This window comes from Bidens hawaiensis, unplaced genomic scaffold, assembly GCF_021521415.1.
Source record: "Bidens hawaiensis isolate Kalapana, Puna unplaced genomic scaffold, B.hawaiensis_p1.1 tig00042952_1, whole genome shotgun sequence".
Taxonomy (NCBI): Eukaryota; Viridiplantae; Streptophyta; class Magnoliopsida; order Asterales; family Asteraceae; genus Bidens; species Bidens hawaiensis.
The window spans coordinates 48,464-68,657 of NW_027497612.1; the positions used below are offsets into that span (position 1 = coordinate 48,464).

Here is a 20,194-nt window from a genome sequence, read left to right on the forward strand (position 1 = left end):
TTCAATTTTGTAATCACCATTTGAGCATAAAGACAACAAAACCGTTTGAAAATTTCAAGATTATGGACCTAAAACACCCCACCACCAAAATCACAAACCATGAAAGTGAAACCCCACCCCATTCCCAAACAATAAAGCTACTAGCCTACCCAAATGGAAAAACACACTACCACCACCAGCCACCGCCGCATCCCGCAGCAACATACAGAGAATGCCTCAAGAACCAAGCGGTCGGCATAGGCGGCCACGCCTTGGACGGTTGCGGTGAATTTATGCCGTCTCCGACTTTCACCGCAACCGACCCCTCGTCGTTTAAGTGCGCGGCTTGTGGCTGCCACCGCAACTTCCACCGCCGCGCACCAAATGACGTCCCCCGCCACCCCTACTCTTCAACCTCCGCCTCCTTGTCCCCTGCTTCGCCACCGCCCGAACACCACCTGCTTCTTTCACTCGGCACGGTGGCGGGGGACGTCACCCAGGTGGTGGCAAAGCCGAGGACGCCAGCGGAGGTCAAGCTCACCGGCCGAAAGAGGTTCAGAACCAAATTCAGCCAGGATCAAAAGGAGAAGATGTTATCTTTTGCAGAGAAGGTGGGGTGGAAGATGCCAAGATCCGATGATAAGATGGTTACGGATTTTTGCAATGAAATCGGAATCCGAAGACGGATTTTAAAAGTTTGGATGCATAATAATAAAAACAATTCAACAAAACGAGAAAAAGAAACCACCACCACCACCGCCATCAGCATCTCTGCCACAGCCACCACCAACGCTGTTGTTGCCGCCTCTTCAGACAGTCATCATCAAGAAAAGGGGTCGTCTTCTTCATCTTAACTATTAACAACCCCAAATTATTAACCCCTTTTAGTCCAAATTTAATTAAAACCAAACCCACCATTAAATCATTCTCTTTTATTCACTTTCTTGGTTTAAAATGAGGTTTTCAAAGTTTAAACCCTAGCCTAGTTGCATTTAGTCAAAGGTCAAACGACACAAATTCAGATGGTCAAAATAGGAGTTATTACGTGTTATTGAATCAGTGGTACTATTTGCAGATAGAAGTTAATTAACACAACAAACTTTAGTGTAAGAAATTAATTGCTGTGGTGGTTGGCATCTTGAGATTAACCCTAATCTCTGTCGTTGATGATTCTAATCATTGCTTTTTTGTTTAATGTTTAATTAAAATTCTAATTGTAGAAAGTTGTTTAGGTTATTGTTTATATTTTATCTTAATTTTATCAACACCCTATTTCCAATGCCCATTTTGTCCCCCATGGAATCTTGTTTGAGGTTTCATGTATTATTGTGTAAATTTTTAATAGCTCGTAAGGCTAAGCATTGTGGGTGTTAAAGTCACCAGCGTTAACAGCCGGTATGGCATCAGATTTGCAGGCTAAGGGGCGTTGAACACTACGTTGGAGGGGCGTCGTGGGACGGCAAGGTCAGGGTGGTATTGGGTTAACGATTGCAGAAGATGCTGAGGAGGTGGGCATTAGTCTGGGCGGCTGATGGGGATGGGGTTAACGGCCACGTCGTTAATCCACAACGAATAGTTAAAGTAAACGACAGATGGTTTGATGAGTTGCATATCTTTGTAATACATGAGTTTTTAATTTAGAATAAATACGTTAATACACATTTTTAAATGTCTTTGAAACGATTTTTTAATGGTTTGGGAAGTAAATGAATACATTTTTGTTTTCTTTGTGTTCGTAGGTTCGTTCAAACTGAAACTGGCCATGGTAGACTACTAATCATCGAAATTAGATAAAACATAATCGATGCTACATGGGTGATTTTCAAGGAGATTAAGGATAGAAAGTCACTGAAAACTAAATTTTAACTTAAAACCTAGAGGGAATTAAGTATCGTCCCTCATGAAGATGTGTTCGTGAGTATTAAGATAGGCATATTTATAAAATATTAGGGACTAACATTTTCAATTTCATTTCACGACTTGAATATTTTGATATTTTACGAAATAAAACTTCTTTTAGCTTAAGTACTTATGTATTGTGAAGTTAATTCATACTTTTAACTTACGATTTACTATTTGTGTGGTCTTTTTATATTCTTTGCCTTCAAAATTATCTTGTAATATTCTTTCCTTGTGAATTTAATCTTTGCAAAAAGAAAATAATGTCATTTTAGACTAATAGTATGTGCTATACGATAAAAGTTAATTCTTAAAAAAAAATGAGATTTTAAGTTTACAAGACAGAAATATTTAAGTTATATTAATTAATTATGGGTTTATTTAGAATATACAAAGCAGTTTAAGTTTAAACAAAATATAGATGCAAAATTGTTTTGTAAAAAAATTGTTTTGTTATTACAGTTAAAGTTAAAATCAAAATCCGATGAGACTCGCTATAAAAATTTAGTTACTCGATTTGAAAAAAAGTTGTGTTAGTGATATAATTCGAACATATTTAAAATTTAATTACTATGTTATGATATTTCCTATTATATTTTTTATGAAAAACAAGAATTGATAAAATATAAATCTTGTTGCATGTTAGCCATACTTCATATTATGAGAAAGATTTAATTTAATCTGATTATGGTTTCGGTTTTGGTTTTGATTGTGTTTCTACCATATTCCCTTTTTTTAATCTTTCATTTGAAATCGCAAAAACAATTTATATCTTATATCTTGATTTTTATTCTAGCCTGATTTAATAATTCATTCGATGATATTTGAATCTAAAAAGATCATTGATAACAAGTTGATGGGGCAACTTAGGAAGTTGAAGTCTGATCACTTTATTTTTTGGTTCTTTTCTTTCACAACAAATTTTTACTCTTACTCTACCCCAATAATATTAAGGCTATGCGTAGTGAATGAGTTACAAATGGGAACGAATTGTGACATGTGGCTCCCAATTAGTAATGAGTGGAATTTATTTTTGAGGTGTAATGCTGTAGGGGGCTACAAATTGGGCCTACGGTATCTTTTTTTATTATTTTCTTTTTATAATTAAACTAAAAAATAAAAACCAATTTATTTAAATAATTAAATAAAAATGCATTAAAATTAAAAAGAAATACAAAAAAAAATACATAACTAAAAATTAAAAAAATACTAATATCCATAATATTCGCGCATTTTTTCAATTCGTTGTCGTTGCAATAATGCGGCCTCTTCGTGTAACCCGGCCGCTTTGAGGGATTCGTATTCTTCACTCATTTCCCGCAATTTCAACATAGCGGCAATCTTTTCGTGTTGTTTGTTGGTTTCTCTCATGGCATCGTTGAGTTCCTCGATACACTTTTTGTGTATTTTGATGATTTCTCTCGTGGTAGTGGTGAGTTCCACGGGTTTCGGTTGGTTTGGGTTGTTAGTAGGATTCATTTTGCTGTATTTTTTTGAAGAATTTGGGTATGAATTGTGTATGAAATGGAGAAGAAGGTGTATATATATATTGTTTTAATTAATTAAATTTTTTTTTTACATTTGACCGTTTGCAACGGTATTTATAATATAATAGTATTATTATTCAAACCATCCAGGCGATAAAACACACCGCCTCCGACCCTTTTCGCCCAAAAATTGCTCGGGGGGGAGGGCGGTGTTTGCGCCCCTTCTCTCCCTTTATCGCCCAAACTCTAACCCCATTACTCATTGCCTAAGTGTTTGTCAATGTTTGAACCTGAGAATCCCCCTTTGACAGACAATGTGCCTCTACCAAACATTTCAATTAAAAAAATAGATTAGCTTGCTCTCATCAGTATTATTGCGTCATTATTGCCATAATCATACCGTCATGACCATGACAACCTCGTCGTAGTTTGTCCCAATCATCACCACACCACCATTGCCGTCGTATCCTCTGGGATCGCCGCCTCCACCACCACTTATGCAATCGGTGCTCTCACCTCCACACAACAACCACGTTCTAATATTTTTGAATTTTAATTCTTTTATTTTAAAGGTCTATGTTCATTAGACGAAAAAAGAACCAGTTAGAAAAAGGAAAATGTCCTTGAAGAGGTAGGTCCCAGCAGGGCTCAGTTGGTCCCGCATGACTCACCTTGAACAGGGATGTCTGCGCAAAGACCATCTTCTCCCGCAGGACCCACCATGCTCAGAGAAGCCTACGCGCAGTATGCAAGCTGCATACGCAGGGAAAAGCCTCCCAATGGTAAAGTAACCCGCCTGTTCCCGCAGTCGCGGATACAAGCCATCAGGGAAGGCTACCCGCACAGCATAGCTACACGCATAAGGCTTAACACTTACAAATATTCAGTGTCACCTGAAAGAATGAGCAAAGGCGGGAGGGGGAAAACTCCCGCCAAAATGGGCCAGTCCGTATGATGGAGGATCTTTTGCGTGATACCTGACGAGGTAAAGACAAAAGATCTGACCAAGAATGCGACAGCTCACTGACAGCAGCGTGGCAGACAGCACGCCACAGCACTGTGACCAATAGCCGCCGCCTGCCCACCAACTCCTGCCAGACCACGTGCCTAGCCTGCAGTTGGTAGAAGACGAAGAGTGCACGGCACGCCTGCTCTGTGTCAGCCGCTACCTATCCACCACTCACAGGTAGGGCACGTGCATAGGTTACAGTTGGTAGCGTGTTGGGCCGGCTAAACCCCTTGGAAACCCACCTTCGGCTATAAAAGACAGCAAATGGTATTATAATTTCATCATCTACTATCTCGTATAACTTACTTGATAATTGCTCTAATAGTATTCATATACTTTTATATTTAAAGAGCAATATAGACTGATTCTCACGCCGGAGGGTGGTCACAAGGAGGAACCCCCCCCCCTTCTCAGTGACGAGCTCACGGTGTCTGTTTTGCAGGTTCCCTGAAGTACAACTTACTCTGCTGGACCTAACCTGCGAGGGAAACATTACTTAGCCCCCAGATTACCCATAATCTGCCCGGGGTCACTTAGTGTTTCTTCATTGGCGCCATCCGTGCATAAAGCTAGAACTACATCTTTCTCCAGTTTTTCAAAACTTCCAAGATGACTAGAGAAATTCCGGTAACCACAACCCCAGCCACTGGGGTAAACACCGGCAACACAATGTTTACAAACACTACCCCAGCCACCCAAGCTGGGGCAAGTGAAGTACATTTTACGAACACTACCCCAGTCACTCATGTAGGGGCAAGTGGAGTAAATATTCCACTGGGATTCACTGATGCCCAGCTGGAAAAACGAACTCGAGCCCCTCGCCAAACACTTGATCAAGTGAAGGCATGGGCCGAGGCACGTCAAAGAGAATTTCAGGCTGAGTTGGACGAACGCTTGCGTTCAGTCCAACAAGCTGAGGAATTCGGTAGTACTCGCCAGCACCTCAACATGAGTAGTGAGTACGAGTACTCAGACGACGAGAGGGAAGACTCCGACACCGACGCGAACCCTCGCCATAGGGCGAAAGGGAAGCGTAAGGAAACGGATCCCCAGCCAAAAAGGAATTTTGGGGAAGCATTCCAACCAGTCACGGAAAAAAGCCCGCGTGACTTCTCCAAGGCCTTTAGACCTACTGCCACAAACGCAGGAAGGTCAAAATTTGCAAGGGACATTGCAGAAGCAATCGCCCCGAGGAGTGCCAAACAAATGTCCAACATTGGCACATACGATGGTCTATCCGACCCAGATGACCATCTGAACAGGTTCATTGCGGGGGCAACCGTCAGTAACTGGACGGAACCCACGTGGTGCTACATGTTCCAAATGACTCTGGTAGGAGCAGCCAGAGCATGGTTCGACCGTTTACCGGTCCACCACATTTATGACTGGGCAGACTTCCAGAACAAGTTCAGTCAATAGTTTAGTCAACAGAGGAAGCACACTGAGGAGCAGTGGACGATCCTCAACTGTGTGAGAGAAGAGGATGAATCCTTACTGGACTTCATCACCCGCTTCAACTCCAAGAAGCTGAGTCTGGGCAACATCAGCGAAGACCTCGTTCGCGCCGCTTTCATTCAGGGCGCTGAGTACCCAGAACTTATCCGCACTCTGACAGGTAAAGACGGCATGCCATCCACATGGGATGCCATAATGACGGCAGCCAAACGCTTTGCCGAAACGGAGAAACAGCTGGGAAGAGATCTCCCCCAGAATACAAACCTCTACACACAGAGGACAAGGGAGAACAATGTGAGAACCGCCCGGCTAAACAAAAAGAGGCGGCAAGGTATTTGGCAGTCAAGGATAAACTTTGACACCCCCTCAAGCTCTCGCCCTCTGGTTGGCGGAAGGGACAACACGCACCCTTCGAACCGGAAAAACCGTTGGACGCCACTCACCAAGAGCGTCACGGAGATATTTGCCACGGAAAAACTGCCATGGCCAAAAGCCCCAGCGATCCGACAGAAACCCAATGCGGATCAAAGCAAGTCTTGTGACTTCCATGGGACAAAGGGCCATAGCACTGAGGAGTGCACATCCTTGAGGGACATCGTCGAGACATTCGTCAAGGATGGGAGGCTCGCACACCTCGTGGCATCTATCAAGAAGGGAGGAAGGAACGACAACAGGTACAGGGGTAACGGACGAAAGCCCGTCGACATCAGCATCAACATGGTCCATGGTAAGGTCAGAGGAAGAAAGAGACCGATGACCGAACCATGCGCATGGAAGGAAGCAGAAGTGCGCTTCCCGCGAGTGCCGGGAGGCCCAAACAAAGAAGGCCCCATTGTCATTAAAAGCCAGCTGGGGCACTACATCACCTCCCGCACCCTCGTTGACAATGGCGCATCGTCGACAGTGATGTACAGGCAGTTCTTCGACAAGCTAGACGATGAAGACAAGGAACGCCTGGAGACGGTCTACGCTTCAATGGAAGGGTTTGACGGCAGCATGAACACTCCCTTGGGCACCCTATCTTTCCCCGTCACTCTCACCAATGGGAATTATTCACGCACGGAGGATGTGGATTTTGTTGTAATGAAAAAACCACATCATACGTATGACATCCTATTCGGGAGAGACGGGATGGCAAGATTCAACGCCGTGGTATCCTCAGTCCACGGCATGATGGGATGGCCAACAACTGAAGGCGTAGCGATGATCACGGGCATTCCCCAGGTATGCATCGCATCTGTCTCCTCTAAACCCAAACCGAAGATGGCCAAACAAACCATCACTGAACCTGAAAAGTGGGCATTCAATGGGAAATATCCCGATCAGGCCGTTACCATTGGCCCGACAATTGTTGATCCAACACGCACCTTACTCAAGCGCTTACTGCAGCGAAACGCAGACATCTTCGCGTGGACACCAGCCGACATGACTGGTGTACCCCGGAGTAAGGCAGAGCATAAGCTCAAATGCGATCCGGCCGTTACGCCGATCGTACAAAAGCGCAGAGTAATGGGGCCCGAGCAAACCAACGCGTGCAGAACCCAAGTCAAGGAACTCCTTGACGCGGGCATCGTGCGCGTTAGCAAATATCAAACATGGGTTGCAAATCCCGTAATGGTACCGAAGAATAACAAACAATGGCGCATGTGCATAGATTTCAAAGATTTGAATAAAGCATGCCCCAAAGATTGTTATCCGTTGCCAGAAATTGATCTCAAGGTGGATTCGGTGGCACCATTTCGCCTTAAATGCTTCTTGGATGCGTATAAAGGGTACCATCAAATCCACATGGCTGTAGATGACCAGGACAAAACCGCCTTTCGGACGCCCGATGGCACATTTTGTTATAAAATGATGCCATTCGGACTTAAGAACGCGGGGTCCACGTACCAACGACTAATGGACAAAGAGTTTCACGCCCAAATTGGGAGAAACTTGGAAGTCTATATGGATGATTTGGTCATCAAAATCCCCGAGCCAGAGGCGATGTTGAAAGACATTGACGAAACTTTCAACACGCTCAGAAAGATAAACATGAAGCTCAACCCGAGCAAGTGTTCATTTGGGGTGGAAGAAGGGAAGTTCTTGGGAGTCATTATTACTAAAGATGGCTTCAGAGCGAACCCTGAAAAGGTCGAAGCCATTGTCAAAATGGAATCACCTACCACCATAAAACAGGCTCAAACACTGAATGGACGACTAGTCGCGCTTAACCGCTTTTTGGCAAACCATGCGGATAGGTCGTTCCCTTTTGTGTCAACGCTAAGAAATTGTTTAAAGAAAACGCACTTCCGCTGGACACCAGAAGCGGAAGCAGCTTTTCAGGAGATTCGATCACGCCTGATCGAACTCCCAACACTCACAGCACCACAAGCGGGGGAGGAGTTAATCCTATACCTCTCCGCAACAGATAGAGCAACCGGGGCAGTCCTGCTTGTAGAACGAAAAGGCATCCAGATGCCAATCTATTATGTTAGCCGCGTGCTGGCAGACGCGGAAACCCGGTACTCTACCCTGGAAAAACTAGTCTTGGCACTTATACACGCTTCACGCAGGTTGAGACGATATTTCCAGGGTCACCCAATCACTATTCTCACCAACTTCAAACTCTCAAATGTTCTAGGCAAACCCGAGTTATCGGGACGTCTAGCCAAATGGGCAATTGAATTGGGAGAATATGCGATTCAATACAAGCCGAGACCAGCCATTAAAGGCCAGGTCCTGGCTGATTTTATTGCAGAAGTCCCCGCTTCACGGGAGAAAGAGTGTCAGGAGGAGGTTCAACCCTCCCCAGCACACGAAATCAATGAGGTCTGGCGACTCTACACTGATGGAGCAGCTAGTAACGAGGGTTCAGGCGCAGGGTTAAAATTAACAAATCCAGCAGGCCAGGAATATACTTATGCTATTCGGCTGGATTTTCCAAGTACGAATAACGAAGCTGAATATGAAGCATTCCTGGCCGGATTGAGGATTGCGCGTAAAATGGGTGTAAAAAATTTGGAAGCCCATGTAGATTCCATGCTAGTGGCAAACCAAATAAACGGGACGTACACGGCTGTGAACGACACAATGGCCCTGTACCTTGCCCAGGCCAAAGCCATCATGCGCGATTTTAATGATTGTAAAGTGATACACGTCAAGCGCAGCGAAAACAAATCTGCGGATGCGTTAAGCAAGCTTGCATCACTGGCCTTCACCCACTTAGGAAAGGACATCCGCGTTGAACTCCTCGAAACACCATCAGTCCCGCACAAGGAAATTTGTGTCATCCAAACCGGTACAGAAACATGGATGACCCCAATAATAAAATACCTTGAAGCAGGAACGTTACCAGAGTCAAAGTCACAGGCAAGAAAACTACGCTGTAAAGCACTGAATTATCAGCTGGTCAATGACACCCTTTACAGACGTAACTTTCTTGGCCCATTGTTAAGATGCGTGGACAACCAAGATGCCGACTACCTCCTAAGGGAGGTTCACGAAGGCATCTGTGGAGTACACGCAGGCCCCCGCGCTGTGGTAGCCAAGCTAAACAACGCGGGATACTTCTGGCCGGGGATGCATATGGACGCGTTGGCATACATCAGAAAATGCAGATCTTGCCAGCTTTACGCACCCAACACGCATCGCCCGAAAAATGAACTTGTTCCTGTCACTTCCTCGTGGCCATTTCAGAAGTGGGCCATTGACGTGACAGGCCCATTTCCTACAGCAGCTGGGAATGTTCAGTTCCTAGTGGTAGCCATTGACTACTTCACCAAATGGATAGAAGCGAAACCTTTAGCCCAAACAACCGCAAAGCATATCAAAAAATTCATTTGGGAATTTATTATTTGTCGTTTTGGACTTCCACAGAATTTGGTAAGCGATAATGGCACCAACTTTGCTGACAAGAAGCTACAGCAGTGGCTGAAAGAACTTCAAATCACCCACACCTTTACCTCAGTGGCACACCCGCAAGGTAACGGTGAGGTGGAAAGAGCAAATAAGAGCATCGTCGAAGGCATAAAGAGAAGACTCTTGGAACATAGATCCGGTTGGGTGGACGAGCTTCCACACGTCCTTTGGGCAAACAGAACGCTGAAGAAGACCAGTACGGGAGAAACCCCGTTCAGTCTCACTTATGGCACTGAAGCCATGATCCCAGTCGAAATCGGTTTACCCTCACCAAGGGTCTTAATCCAACCAGAAGACAATGATGCGGAAAGACGGTTAGACCTTATGCTAACCGAAGAGCGCAGAGACTTAGCCGCCGTGCGTGAAGAAAACTACAAACGACAAATGCAAAAATACTACAACACGCGGGTAAAACTCTGCAATTTCAATGAAGGAGACTACATACTGCGTAACAACGAGGCTTCGAACCAACAACGCCCAGGAAAGTTGGCCCCGATTTGGGAAGGGCCATACGTTATCAAAGAAGTTCTGGGAAAGGGCGCATACCGGCTCGAAAGGCTCGATGGCACTCCCATCCCTAGAACATGGAATGGAGCTCAATTACGCAAATGTTATATGTAGATCAATTCCAACTTGTAAAGAAAAGGCCTAGAGCCACTTCTAATGGAAATGATTCTCCTTTCATGATGTATTGATAGCTTGTAACCTATGAACTTCCCTTACGGGAAGAAGTAGTTGCGTGTGGAAGGCGGCAATACCCGCATAAACACAACGCCAAAATGTTAAAAAGTTCTAAGGAAAACCTACACGCAGGTCAGATGTAGGTAAAGTTTAGCCATCCTTGTAAGTGCAAGTGACGGTCTTACCCGCACAATCACAAACAAGGAAGCCAAACTTAACTTACCATCTACCACGTTAAAAGGTTAACTTATGAACACTTAAAAAAGGATAAGAAAAACCTACACGCGGTCAGATGAAGGCAAAAGTTCAGCCATCCTACCAAATGCAAGTGACGGTTATACCCGCACAATCACGAAGGAGGAAGCAAAACTCTAACCCATCATCAACCACGTTCACAGGTTAACTTATTCTAAACACTTGGAAAATTGCTAATTTAAACTAAGTATGCAAGTCATAAGTTTATAAAGCAAAGAATCCAATGAAAGGAATAACAATCGTATATTTCAATGATATATTACAACAGTGGCCGGGTAACTACCCGCCTAAAAGAAATCTATACAAAGCTAAGTCTATCCTAGCAGTGGGAAGGGATCTTCAGGATCAGGCTTCAGGACCACCTCCGCTTGGACCAGCACCGTCAGAGCGCGGCTGTCCAAGGAAAGTCTTAAGGATGTTTAGCCCATCATCAGCAGCAGCAGCTTCATTCACCTTCTCCACCACCGGATGCGGGAAGGCAGCGTACTGGTTCACTGCTTGGTCATAAGCAGCTGCAGTGTTAACATTGAATAAAGGGAAGTTGGAGGGCGGAAAGCCTCTCTCAGCAAACCCTAGACCAAGCAGGAAGCCAGTCTTCTCCCCATCCTCATGAGAAGCGTTGAGGGCTGCGCTCATTGCATCGTCGTAAGAGGTCTCTGAAAGGACCCGACGCACAACCTACAAAAGAAAATTACAAGTTAGAACATTTTCTAATTACAAGTAGAAAGAGAAGAAAAAAAAGAGGATACCTGAGGCAACGCTTCTCGAAGCAGCCATTGGAGGGTAGCTTGACTTTCTTTGTAAGCACGTTCGGCTCCGCTTTTATCAAGGTTGGCAAGTTGAACTTCCTTGGCGGCAGCTTCTTCGACGCTTTTGAGTTTCCTTTCAGTGCGGTCAAGCACCCCCCTCTGGTCAAGGATCTCCTGCAGCTTCTTGGCATCTTCCATTGCCAAGGCATCATGAGCATGCTGAAGAGCCTTTAATTTACATTTAAGCTGCTCATTCTCTTCGCGAAGTGGCTCAGCAACAGCTTCAGCCTTGGCAGCCCTCTCAGTTGAGTTTCGCGCAGTCTCCTTGGCCAGCCGAAGCTGTTCATTCACAGCTTGGGCAGCCTTGGAGCGGGCCTCGAGTCGCGCCTGGACTTCAACCTCGAGGGCCTTGAATGCCTTCTCCTTCTCGGCTGCGGCAGCGGCCAACTGCCGGTTCTCCTCCCGAAGAGCCCGCGCTTCAGATACATCTTTGACGCGCGCTGCTTTTAACTTGTCGTTTTCACGACAAAGCAGCTCGACGCGGGGCTGCGTCCGGGCCTGGAGAACCCGAAGCTCATTGGTTAGCCTACCCTCTTGGTAGCTAGCCATGGCTTCCCCCAACGCACCATGAGGAGCAGCGTGGCGAGCCCAGTCCACGCACTCCACAGGGGTGCGAAGGGTTGTTCCTCGGCGTATGTTCCATCTTGGAACATACACTTCATTGGAATCCGACACTGCAAAAGAAACAAAGGCAGTTAGGAAAAGATGATAAAAATATATAAGGGAAAAAGAACCCTACGTACCTGTAGGGTCAATAACAGGCCGATAGCCGCCAGACCCATCACCTGAACCTAAAGGAAATCCATCCAACAGGTCAGGCAGACGGGAAGGTGGCATAGATCGGCGGGAAGCCCGGCGCATACCTGATGGTTCGGCCGTCGGTGCCGGGGGCGCAGGCATAGTGGCAGCCGCTGTGGTTGCCATTGTTGGCGCCGCCTCCTCAGCAGCAGTAACCGCCGGCTCCGTGAGAGATGCTGTAAAAATTGCACTCACAGCCGGCGGAGACATCTTCTCAGCCGGAACAGCCTCAGGAAGGCTGGAACCAGCGAAAGCAGGCGCATGCGCCTGGATCGACGCCTCGGGAAGGCTGACCGAGCCTACCGTCATTGGCGGGGGAATACTCGCTCCAAATCCACCCTGGAATGCGTTAACATCCACACCTGCACAAACAAAAGTGTTAGAAAAATTTATTTGAAATAAATTTAGACAAGAATCATGATGGTACTTACGGGGTCTCTTGAGCTTGAACGTACGGACGAGCGGGGGCGAACCCGAGGGAACCGGCCTCTTGACACCGGTAACCGTCGTCGTCGTTTCCTCCCCGGAGGTAACAGCTATAGCCTCCGGAGCGGTGGTCTCCTCACCACCGGGTTTCCCCGCCACTTCTGCACTATCTGATTCTGAGTCAGATAGGACTACCGGGTCGGCCGTAGAGGCGACCTTCTCCTTGCCTGTCCCGACGGCAGCCTTCTTCTTCCGCACCAGCGGAGGACCTTCTGCGGATTCCTCAGAAGAAGACATGTTAACTCCAGCAGCAGGCACAGCATTGAGGGGTTCAGGATAGAAGATAGGCTTACCTGGCCGTCGGTGGCTCAAGATCTCTTGGCCCGGCGGGTAAACCTCCACGAACCGACCCGCGGTCTGCTCTAAGATGGGCAACTCGTTCTCGTCCAGAGCACGAGTACCCATCCGCGCAGGACCATCTTCCTCCCGCGGATTCAGGAGCGACTGAAGATCGTTACCCTCTGAAATCAACAAGAAAGTTAGAAAAAATCGAAGTCAGCAAAAAGAAACAAGACATACCATAAGGGACAGAGTTCGAACCATATTCGAGGACGATCGGAACCTTATCCGCATTCGCCGCCTTCCACACCCGGCTCATCCCCAGCATCACCATCGCCGACTCCGGAAAACGGAAAACCGGGGACTGGACCCGGGATATCTTCGCGAACCATTCCGCCTCCTCATAGTTGATGGCGGGAAGGTTCGGAAGCGTCTGGCCATTCTTGAACTTCATGGCAATGGGGATGGCTCGAGCGGATATGAAGAAGAACTCTCTTCTCCATGAGCGAAGACTCCGCTCGGTGGTACAAATCTTTAAACCCTTGATACGGGTTGTAAGAGTGTACCACCCTTGGATGCACCTCCAAGTATAGAAGGTCATCAGGCGGTCAACGAGGGGCTCAAGGCCCAGTATCCGGCACACCCACTCAAAGTGCCGGACCTTGGCAATGGCCATGGGGTGCACCTCTGTCAGGTGCACACCGTGCCTCTCTAGGACACGGTACACAAACTTTGTCAACGGAAACCTAAGGTTCCCGTAGACAAAGAATGCAGCATAAACCCCGATCTTGCCACTAGGGGCATCGTACACAGTATGGTGGGGCTCAGGAAACTCAGGCTCGAGAGACTCGAGCATGAACTTCCTGACGATATACTGGTACAGCTCGACAGGAAGAGAACACTGGCATTCGCCAGCAGTCTTCTGATCATCAGCATCGTGAGAAGACATGGTGGAAGAAAGAAGAGATTTCAGAGTAATGCTTTACCGAAAAAGAGAAATTCGCCGGAAATTACTGGAGAAGAAGAGATGAAAGTGGAAAGTGTGAATTGCAAATAACCCTCTCCCCCTTTATATAGTAATCGCAATTAATGCGATGAATTTAATACGGAAGAGAGAGAAATCAAAGGTGCAATGAAACTATGACGCGTGGCAAAGGCAAGCTGGCAACAGCTGTCAAAAGGACGTGTGCCAGAGATTTCGCGGCTACGCGCCCGAAATCCCGTGCCCACGCGCCTGAAAAAGCAACTGGAATGACCACATAATGTCATGTCGCCATAACTTCTGGCACGTCCTGACACAGTCAGAAGAAACCGTCGCACGACGTTTGAGGTATTGGGTTGTTATCCATCCACCAACTCTTCAAATTTCAAAATTTAAAAATTTGAAGACTAAGGTTCAAAAAAGTAAGCGGGAAAATACCCCTTACCTTGGCAAACAAGTAACCATAAGCCGGGTGTGGGTACAGTGTAAAGGCAAAACCCTTCACATACCTAACACCCGCAGGGAATTGAAGCCAAAATATTTGGCAACCAAGTAACCATAAGACGGGTGCGGGTACAGTGTAAAGGCAAAACCCTTCACATACCTAGCACCCGCAGGGAATGGACGCCAGGAATACCTTGGAAGTAAAGTAACCGTAAGACGGATGCAGGTACAGTGTAAAGGCAAAACCCTTCACATACCTAGCACCCGCTGAGAATTGAAACCAGGAAGGATCTTCTGGGCAATGCTTGTGAAAACGGAAATAATATCCCCGCATAGCGGGAACATCGAGTACTACGTTGTTTGAGGCTCCAAGATGGAATTGGTGGTTTAAACATAATTGATCACTATGTTCAAAAACTACCAGAACCACAGGGAGAATCCGCACAACTAAGACTCAATGCTCCTGACTTGCGAGGAGGTTACAGACCTACCCGCATCATACCCAAAGACCAAGCAGGAAACTCGGGAATTTCTGCAAGTGACAAGGACTTCCGCGGGAAGAACCCCCATGGAAAACCTTACAAAAACCCCTTTTCAAAACCCTTTGCTTAAGTCCAAAAGTTCACCTCACTTTATTAGACATTCGTGAGAAGAACATTGGACTGGGGGGGACTTGAAGAGGTAGGTCCCAGCAGGGCTCAGTTGGTCCCGCATGACTCACCTTGAACAGGGATGTCTGCGCAAAGACCATCTACTCCCGCAGGACCCACCATGCTCAGAGAAGCCTACGCGCAGTATGCAAGCTGCATACGCAGGGAAAAGCCTCCCAATGGTAAAGTAACCCGCCTGTTCCCGCAGTCGCGGATACAAGCCATCAGGGAAGGCTACCCGCACAGCATAGCTACACGCATAAGGCTTAACACTTACAAATATTCAGTGTCACCTGAAAGAATGAGCAAAGGCGGGAGGGGGAAAACTCCCGCCAAAATGGGCCAGTCCGTATGATGGAGGATCTTTTGCGTGATACCTGACGAGGTAAAGACAAAAGATCTGACCAAGAATGCGACAGCTCACTGACAGCAGCGTGGCAGACAGCACGCCACAGCACTGTGACCAATAGCCGCCGCCTGCCCACCAACTCCTGCCAGACCACGTGCCTAGCCTGCAGTTGGTAGAAGACGAAGAGTGCACGGCACGCCTGCTCTGTGTCAGCCGCTACCTATCCACCACTCACAGGTAGGGCACGTGCATAGGTTACAGTTGGTAGCGTGTTGGGCCGGCTAAACCCCTTGGAAACCCACCTTCGGCTATAAAAGACAGCAAATGGTATTATCATTTCATCATCTACTATCTCGTATAACTTACTTGATAATTGCTCTAATAGTATTCATATACTTTTATATTTAAAGAGCAATATAGACTGATTCTCACGCCGGAGGGTGGTCACAAGGAGGAACCCCCCCCCTTCTCAGTGACGAGCTCACGGTGTCTGTTTTGCAGGTTCCCTGAAGTACAACTTACTCTGCTGGACCTAACCTTCGAGGGAAACATTACTTAGCCCCCAGATTACCCATAATCTGCCCGGGGTCACTTAGTGTTTCTTCAGTCCTATTATAAGAAGCAAAAGTTCAAAACGAATAAAGAAATACAAATTCAAATTCTTGCATAAAATAATTCTTTAAAACCAAACTAAAACCGCATAACCCCATTTTTTGGAACGGAAAATTTATGTGCTTTAGGTCACCGCATTCCTTATATATGAAAAACTATGTTGTCTTAACCAGTCCTACGTGGCTTCAGAGTTTGGCTTTTGCATTCCTTCGGAAATCATACCGTCAGATGCCTCCTAACAGTCTTTGTGCTATCACAAGAGTAAAACTCTATGGCGTAAAACACGGTGGAGCGAAAACTTGGGTTTTTTTAAAGAAATATTTTTTGTATTATATTATATATTTTTTTTTAACCATAATTCATATCATTTTAAAAACATAGATATTACATCAACATAGCAGGTAGGCGGGCAACAAGCTGCGCCGCCACCCCTTTCTGAATTGCAAACCATAACCTGCTAAAGAAATACCACTGCCTATTTGGAGTCGACACATTGCTATGCACAACCCGTTGGGTAGTCTAAGAATTCGAACTAAGAACTTCGCAAGCCCTAACTCAAATATTTCATTGTCATAATTTACTAAAAGTGACAAAAGTAGTGATCGAATTTGGGTATCCACTGATTAACCAACCCTCCTACCTCTAGATCAAGTGATTAGAGTTCATCGTATACGAAATAGCATTTATAAAACTTAAAGAATGTTTGGGTGAGTTTTTAAAACTTGTTTATTTATTTTCTATAAATCAAAAATTATTTGACAAAACTTCTTCAAAATTTTTAAATTGAACCTTTTCAAACATTGCTTTTATTTTTTAAAAAACAAATAGTTCAGCAAACACTCCATTAATGAAAATCTTTCACATTCCCACGTGGCTTATAGATTATTTCGGTTTTCTTTTCCACACTTTCGTGTAAGGGTAGTATGGGTATTCATGAATTGATGTGACATGAGGGGAACTTGTAAATTATCTGAGCTTAAAGCCTTAAAGGCAATAAGTGGGGGACTAAATATAAATTAGCATGGATATTTGTACGTTGACACGTTTCCTTTTTTGGTTGGATGATATAGGAGGCAAAGATTTCTTTTTATTTTATGTTTTTTTTTATTACGAGACTTGGGTCTGATTTTCTTAATATCAAGTCGTACGATTCATAAGGCAATTCCACATTGTGAATGGCCAACGGAAAATGATGAGGCACTTAATAAACAAAATTAAGGAACCATTTAAACGACATGATATTTAGAGAACTTCATCTCATGTATTCGATTTGTCATGTGATTTGGGAGAGACTAGAGATATGTACAAAAGAGGTTATCAAAATTGCAAGGATGGTTGCTAGTGAAAATTAGGCAATGTGTCCAGTAAGATGAATAATTGATTTTAGTTGCGGGTTTTGCAAATATTTGTTCACAACAAATAGTCAAAATAAATAAGAGAGAAAAAAATTAGTTATATAAAAAAAGTGTAAAAATAATAATACACCTACACCCTGAAATATAAAAATATAAAAATGTTGGCGTAACAATAACAGAAAAACCAAGAAAATAAAGAAAAAAAACAAAAAGGAAAGACACAATTGAAGAATTTAAATAAAATAGAGATAAAAAGTAAGAAAGAATAAAAACATGTAAATCCAAAATACCGGCGAATGGCAGAAGGTCGAACCCATGCCACGAGGAAAAAAACTACACCACCAAACTTTATTAATCCAGTGAGGGTGAGTTGTAAGTAGGGGTGAGCAACTTAATCGTCAAAATCGTTTAAACGAAACATAACCGAACCGATTTCAACTGATAACCGACATAACCGGTGGGTCAGTTTAGTAAATTTTCAAAAACTGTCAAATATGGGTCGGTTTTGGTTAAAGATAATTCCAACCCGCCATAACCGAACCGACCCATTTATTTAACCAACAATATGTTTGAGGCTAACTTCCACCGAACATATGATCGGAATACACCATTTTGATGGTTTTGGTTCAATGTTTGTTATTGAGTTAACTTGGAATTTCATTGTTGGATTATATGTTGCCGTTTTGTTTTTTAAATATTTGGTATTAGTATTATGGATTATATATTTTGTTGGACTATGTAATGTCATTTTTTTGTAATATTTGGTACCAAACTTTTAGGCGTAGATACATTATTTTGGTTACTCTTAACCGACCCAAACCGACTCATTATAACCTTTAAAACCGATTAACCGAAACCGTCATAATGGATTGTTTATGGTTATGGATATCCATTAACCGACATATCGGTTATGGTTATGGGTTTGGCTCAAAAACACCCCAAACCGACGCATGCATACCCCTAGTTGTAACGTAGCTATTATAATAAATAAAATAATTTTTATGCCACATGGCATATAATTGTCCTATTTTTGTGCCAAGTGACATCATTATTATTCAACATTGAAAGTCAAACTATCTAATTTAAATAATTAATAAATATTTTAAACATTCCATATTAACGATTTATCTATTATTTTATAGTAGTAAATAAAGTAAAAAAAAAGAATAAAAGAATGTATTTTGAAACTCATTGTAGTTTATATAAATTCGTGTGGTATGCTTTTTGTTTATTAGTGATAATTTAAGAAGGTGTCAATATTTGTTTTACTCTGAACAATACGAAAATAGCTCATCTCACTTGATTACTTTTTACTTTTAATTATATATAAAAACATTTATATGTATTAATAACTTTTTCTAAAATGACATAATTTAACACTCAAGTAGAATAATTGATTGTTGATGATGCATATCAATACTCTTTCTTTTATATCTAATAATTATGTAAATATTTTATGTCATATTTTAACTGATAGTGAAATTCATTTTTTAAACTTCATTGTATGTCAATGTATTATACAAACTTGCATCAACTAGAGTTTCGGGCCAAAATGATATAAAAATAGAGTTGTTTTGATCTCTGTAACATAATGGTACTATAGTGAGTTTTTGTTTATATTCATGAAGCGAAATTCATATCTTTTTGGATGACAATCATTGTGTTGTCTATTACACGAACAATACTCTATTTTTTTGTTTTTTTTTAATTTCAAATCTTACAAATTGAGACCATAAAGTAAAATTAACTAATAAAAATGATAGGGACATGGTTGTAATTATGGGTGTTGCAAACCAATTCTATACAAAATCATTGTAATAAAATGAGCAGGGTGTTTGAAATAATATTTTGTTTCTTTTAAGTTGGTTGTTTAATATTATGATTTACTTGTGTTGTGTCTTTTACACAAAAATCTCGAAATTATTTGATATAAGGGAAGAATGATGATTTAATTTTATGCGAGATACTTAATTGTTGTGAATAAAACATTTGTAACAGTTTTTTTACTCCGATTTACATATTGGGTTACAACAAGTTACACTTGAAACAAACCCATTTTTAGTATGACTTGGAATATGTTGGGCAAGTCAGCTTGTATTCGGCCCTTTAAGTAAACGGGTCAAATTTTCTACGTGTGTTCTCTTAGTCGACGCAGCACATAAGAACCGGTTATTTTTCTTTATCATAATAATAATATTTTATTATTATAAGTGTCCATGTATGTATATATATATATATTGATATATGTTTGGCCATATTCATGTACATTAAAAAGTTGTGTTAGAAAACTTTCATAATATGAAATTTGTTTTAAAAAAATGCAAACTCTTTAATAACTATTAGAAAAAATAACTACCTCGACGTGACATGAGCGTGAAGAGAGTTCAATAATCAGTTTTCTTTTTATAAAGAAATAAAATAATTAAAGAAAAAAACATATTTTTAAATAATAAAAAAAATGTTTATTATAAATAAGAAAAAGTGATATTTTGTAATTTAAAAAAATCATTTCTCAAATTTTAAGAACAATAATAATAAAAAATAAGAAAATGAGAACAAAGAAACAAAAAAAGTTTGAATTGTATTATTGAAAAACTTAAGGAAGAGGACATATTTAGTAAAAATGAGGGGGGTGGGTCGATTGAGTACGTTTAGTAGCACCCTTATTGAAATATAAAGAACATAATCATATAATAAGATAGTGAATGGAATTTAATTTTTCAAACCCGTGTAAATGAGAAATTTGAAAATGATTTGTTATCACA

At 43.0% G+C, this 20,194-nt stretch overlaps 1 pseudogene; it reads left to right on the top strand.

The window, feature by feature from the left end:
* LOC143593964 (zinc-finger homeodomain protein 11 pseudogene) lies at positions 1-1,073 on the top strand (annotated as a pseudogene).
* The last annotated feature ends 19,121 nt before the right edge of the window (positions 1,074-20,194 follow it).